The sequence below is a fragment of the Chinchilla lanigera genome, unplaced genomic scaffold (assembly GCF_000276665.1).
Source record: "Chinchilla lanigera isolate Chin_1 unplaced genomic scaffold, ChiLan1.0 scaffold00052, whole genome shotgun sequence".
In the NCBI taxonomy this organism is placed as follows: domain Eukaryota; kingdom Metazoa; phylum Chordata; class Mammalia; order Rodentia; family Chinchillidae; genus Chinchilla; species Chinchilla lanigera.
The window spans coordinates 11143037-11147481 of record NW_004955453.1 but is presented as its reverse complement, the minus strand read 5'-3'; the positions used below and the strand labels follow the sequence as shown (position 1 = coordinate 11147481).

The following is a 4445-nucleotide window of genomic DNA, read 5'->3' as shown; positions in this document are numbered from 1 at the left end:
TGGGCTTTTGCACTGAGTTGTGCCTCAGCCACTTCTAATTCTTTTTCTTCTGTTAAATTTTGAGATAGGGTTTTCCTAAGTCACTCAGTAGCCCAGGCTGGGCTAGGACTTTCAATCCTCCTACTTCAGCCTCCCAGAGTGCTAGGACTGTAGGCATGCACAACTATCCCACCCTTTCCCTAAATACCTGACCTATGTCCTCTCTCTTCAAAACTGAGAACACTGAAACAAGAGTCAGGTATTTTTAAGATTTGTAGGGACGTTCAGTTGCCAGAATTTAGTATGTCCTCTTCAGTCTCCCTGTAGCATAGTCTAGAAATGTCTAGTCATTGCTCGAAACCTGAAGTCACCTTGGATTCCAGGAGCAGCAGAACCTCACAGACAAATCACCCTATGATGAGATCACCCTGCGAGGTGGGAACAGTTATCTCAGGACCATGACTGAGCTACCTGCCTAATCAGGAGCAGGTACTGTGTGTACTAGATCATCCCTTCAAGCCACAGGCCAGAACAGAGGTAATAGTCAAGCATACCATGCATTAACTAAGAGTATTTAATGGTGCATTTCTTTCTCACACTGCCCCCATTCTTCCTCTTTTGAAACTAAACCCAATCTCAGTGCCCCTCAAGATAAGGCTGAGATGCTTGATTTTGCTTGTCTTCCCCCAATGTAACTACCTACATTGGTTAAATTCTTCTCCTGTTTCACTGTGACTTTTTACGCTTGGCTTTTCTCAATGCAAGTGGCTGGACCTGATTTGTTGGAATCCCCAAAGTCAGACCACTGGCCTCAGATTTCAGTAGCAGAATATCATGGAAACTTTTTGCTCAAATGAGCATTCTCAGAGGCATTGATTCTGTGACTCTCAGGGAAGATCATTAATTTTTAAATTTTGTACTTTGAAATAATTTCAGAAGTACTGATAATTACAGAAAATACAATTACAAAAAATCCCATATTCCTTACTCCAAATTCTCTAAAATTAACATTTTGTCATATTTTCCCCCACGCTTGTACCTGTCTCTCCTTGTCTCCTGCTTATAACCTACTATTTTCTGAGCTGTTTAAAAGTTATAAACATGATTTCCCTGTACTCCTAAATGCTTCAGTATGTATACAAAGACAGCCAAGGACATTCTGTTAAATAGCTGCAATACAAATATTCAAATCAGGAAAACTATATGCATATATGAGTTTGACGTGTCCAACCTGTGGGCTGCAGGTTGGATATGGAGACCATCTTGATTCAGTATTTCAGAAATCACCCCTTTATGGCAAAGGAATCTACATGTGATATTTAATTGTCATGTCTTTTTAGTCTCCTTTAATCTGGAAGGTTGGGAGGGGGCATTAACGTTTCCTTTAGTAATTCCTACTAGATTCTTAGACTTTCATGAACTCCCATATACCTCCTTTATTATTATTTTTTAACTGAAATGGATTTCCATTTATTTAACTGCAGTGACTTCCATTTATTTTGTTACATCTTTTTGCCATGGTGATTTATAGGATCTTCAAGCCAATATAAATATTTCATAAATATGTGGTCATCTAGCTATACTGCTACACAATACCTCAGCAGTATCTTTCTGCAAGAAAAACACCAAAGAGTAAAGACCTGACACAATTAACTAGATGGCATGAAAATCTGCTCCAGATACTTGTTTCTGAGGTAAATGCATCAAACATTTGTTCAATTAAGAAAACCATCCTTACAACACAAGATGGTTTTTTTCCATTTAAGTGGGGCCTAGAACACCGAGGGGGAATTAGGCGCTGAATGGCAGAGCTCCAGCCCCAGCTTATGCCATGAATTCATAGGGAATAGGTTCCAACAACTCAGGCTCCTTCCCATTGGTTCTCACAAAGTGCACGTCTCCGGGCGGGGCAGGCTGGCGCTTCAGCTGAACCCAGGTTCCTTTCTCTTTGGCTTCCTTCTTTTCCTGATCATTTTCCTTGACACCTTTCAGGAAGCTATCTCGACTCTTTGAGTGCTTAATATGCTCAATACACACACTAATCCTCTTGGCAAGAATCTTGCCCTTCACTTGCTTGTTTACGACAACACCAACAGCATGCTGGGTAACATTGTAGACTCTTCCTGTTGTGCCATGGTAACATTTGTGTGGCATTCCTTTTTGCACAGTACCATTTCCTTGATATTTACAATATCACCCTTTTTGTAGATTCGCATATATATGCCCAAAGGAACAACCTCATGTTTTCTAAAAGGCCTGGAGAACATATACCGGGTTCCCTTCCTCTTTCCCTTTGTGTTCGTCATTTTGACAGCTTACTGGAAGATGGCAGTTCCGGCCGAAAGGGCTCCTTTATTATTGATTATCTCCATGGCTTTCAGTTTGTGACATCACAAAGTATACGTGCTTATTTTATCTTTAAGCCTGAAAACCTTTCTGAAATACCCAGAGCAGGGCTCTTATTTTAACTGTATCCTTGTCACAATTTATTTGCCTTGTTTTTGAAAAGAAATAGGTGGAATGATGGATTTACTTTAAAACAACAAAAAATGTTGTTCCTCTGTAAATAATACTACTTAAGTATAGTGGAGGGTACACTCACATATGAGGAATACTAGGCTGCTAAATTCTGCAGTATGGGCTGAAATTTGTGCTTTAGCACTACCTTTTAACAAACTGTGGGAGGTAAGTTCCATTAACGATTTCCAAAATCAGAAAAATGTTATACTTACATTTTTGTATTCAGTATATGGCATTGATTAGTGCATCGAAGTGTGGCGCCTTTGGCATAAGGATGAAAAGAACTATTAATGGGCTCTGCTTGCCTTCCTTTACTTTTCCAAACTGGGCTAAGTGGTTAAAAAAAGTATAGAAACAGTGTAATGGCAAAAAATGAGGAAAGCAGAAGGATTCATATACAAATTATGTATTTTAAATTATTTTTTAATATTGATTCACTGATTTTTGTGTTATTAGCCTCAGTTTCATTACTTTCTGCTCTGATTTTTATAACGTCTTTCCTTCTATTAATTTCAGATATGATCATTCTTGTTTTTATAGGACCTTGAGCTGCATCATTTGGTTGTTCCTTTGGGATTGCTGCATTTTTTAAATGTGTGCCCTCACAGCTATGAATTTCCTGCTTAGAACTGCTCCCACTGTATCTCACTGTCATGCTTCGCTCATCATTTGATTGTAGCAACTTTATCTTTTTTTTCCATGATTTCTTCTATGACCCCTCAACTAGTCAGTAGTGTATTGTTTAACCTTTGTGTTTGTGGAATTTCGGTTGTTTCTTTTGCTAATACTGTATATACTTTCCTTTGGGTTGTTTGGTGCTGGTGGCCTCTCTCTTCCTGGTAAGGTACCTTATAGTATTTTCTGAATGCTGCTTTTTTTTTTTTTTGAGGGGGAGGAGTCTTTTGGTACTAGGAATCAAACTCAGGACCTTATACTTCCCAGGCAAGCCCTTCCCTGTCCCTGAATGCTGGTTTACTGGTCATATATTTCTTTAAAATTTCTTTGTCATAGAAAGTCTCCTCCATTTATTTTGAAGGCTCAGTTTGCAGACTTTAGAAGTCTAGGTTGATAATTGTTTTCTTTTAGGGCTTGAACAACTTCACTCCTTGCTCTCTTGGTCTTTAATGTTTGTACTGAGAGATTTGCAATCCTGATAAATTTACCTTTATAATAACTAGCTGCTTTTCTAAAAAAGAAAACTTTTAGTATTCTCTCCTTTTGCTGAAGTTCTGGAATTTTAATTATGATGTGTTATGGAGAGGTTATTTTCTGGTCATGGCTATTTGGAGTGCTGCATGATTCTCATACTTGAATATTGAATTCTTTCCCTCGATATGGAAAGTTTTGTGCTATGATTTCAGGGCATATATTTTTTATACCTTTTGAATGGTCCCTTCATTTTTCCTATACTTCTATAATTCTGATGTTGATTTTCGTGAGTCACTTAGCAGCTGTTGCATTCACCTGCATGATGCCATGTCATTTTTAGGGTATCACTGACTTTGGATCTACTACATCCACCTTGCCTTCAATTTTTGACACTCTGTTCTCACAATGGTCAAATCCATTAGTCATATTTTCTATTGAATCTTCCCTATCTTCTATATCTGCATGTTTTTCTTTTCATAATTTCTAATTCCTTACCACAGTGATCACCCATACTTTGTTCTACCTTGTTTAACTCCATTAGTTTATTGCTTGTTTTTTCTTTAAGCTTATTTAACATTTTATTAGTAAAATCTTTTATATATTTAATGAAATCCTCTTTAAGCATATTAAATATATTATAAAATGGCTTATGAATTTTTTTCTTTGAACTTTTCAAACATTTTGACCATTTGGTTTTTGGGGTTTTTGTTTGTGACATTTTCTACTTCAGTGTCCTTCACAACAGCTTTTGAGGGGCAGAGGGCTTTGGGTGGCATTTTGTTGCCTTCCTTTCCTTT

At 37.6% G+C, this 4445-nt stretch overlaps 1 protein-coding gene and 1 pseudogene across 2 annotated transcripts in view; one reads left to right on the top strand and one right to left on the bottom strand.

Moving 5' to 3' along the window:
- The window catches only part of Mogat1 (monoacylglycerol O-acyltransferase 1), a 34197-nt gene that overhangs the window by 12209 nt on the left and 17543 nt on the right, over positions 1 to 4445 (top strand). Inside the window, exon 1 of one of the 2 annotated variants that reach the window (XM_005395492.1) lies at positions 2412 to 2664. The exons of the other annotated variant lie outside the window; for it this stretch is intronic. The gene's annotated coding sequence lies outside the window, so the exon portion shown is untranslated. Of the gene's footprint in view, positions 1 to 2411; positions 2665 to 4445 lie in introns of those variants that run through there. 2 annotated transcript variants of the gene reach the window in all.
- LOC102011623 lies at positions 1746 to 2285 on the bottom strand (annotated as a pseudogene).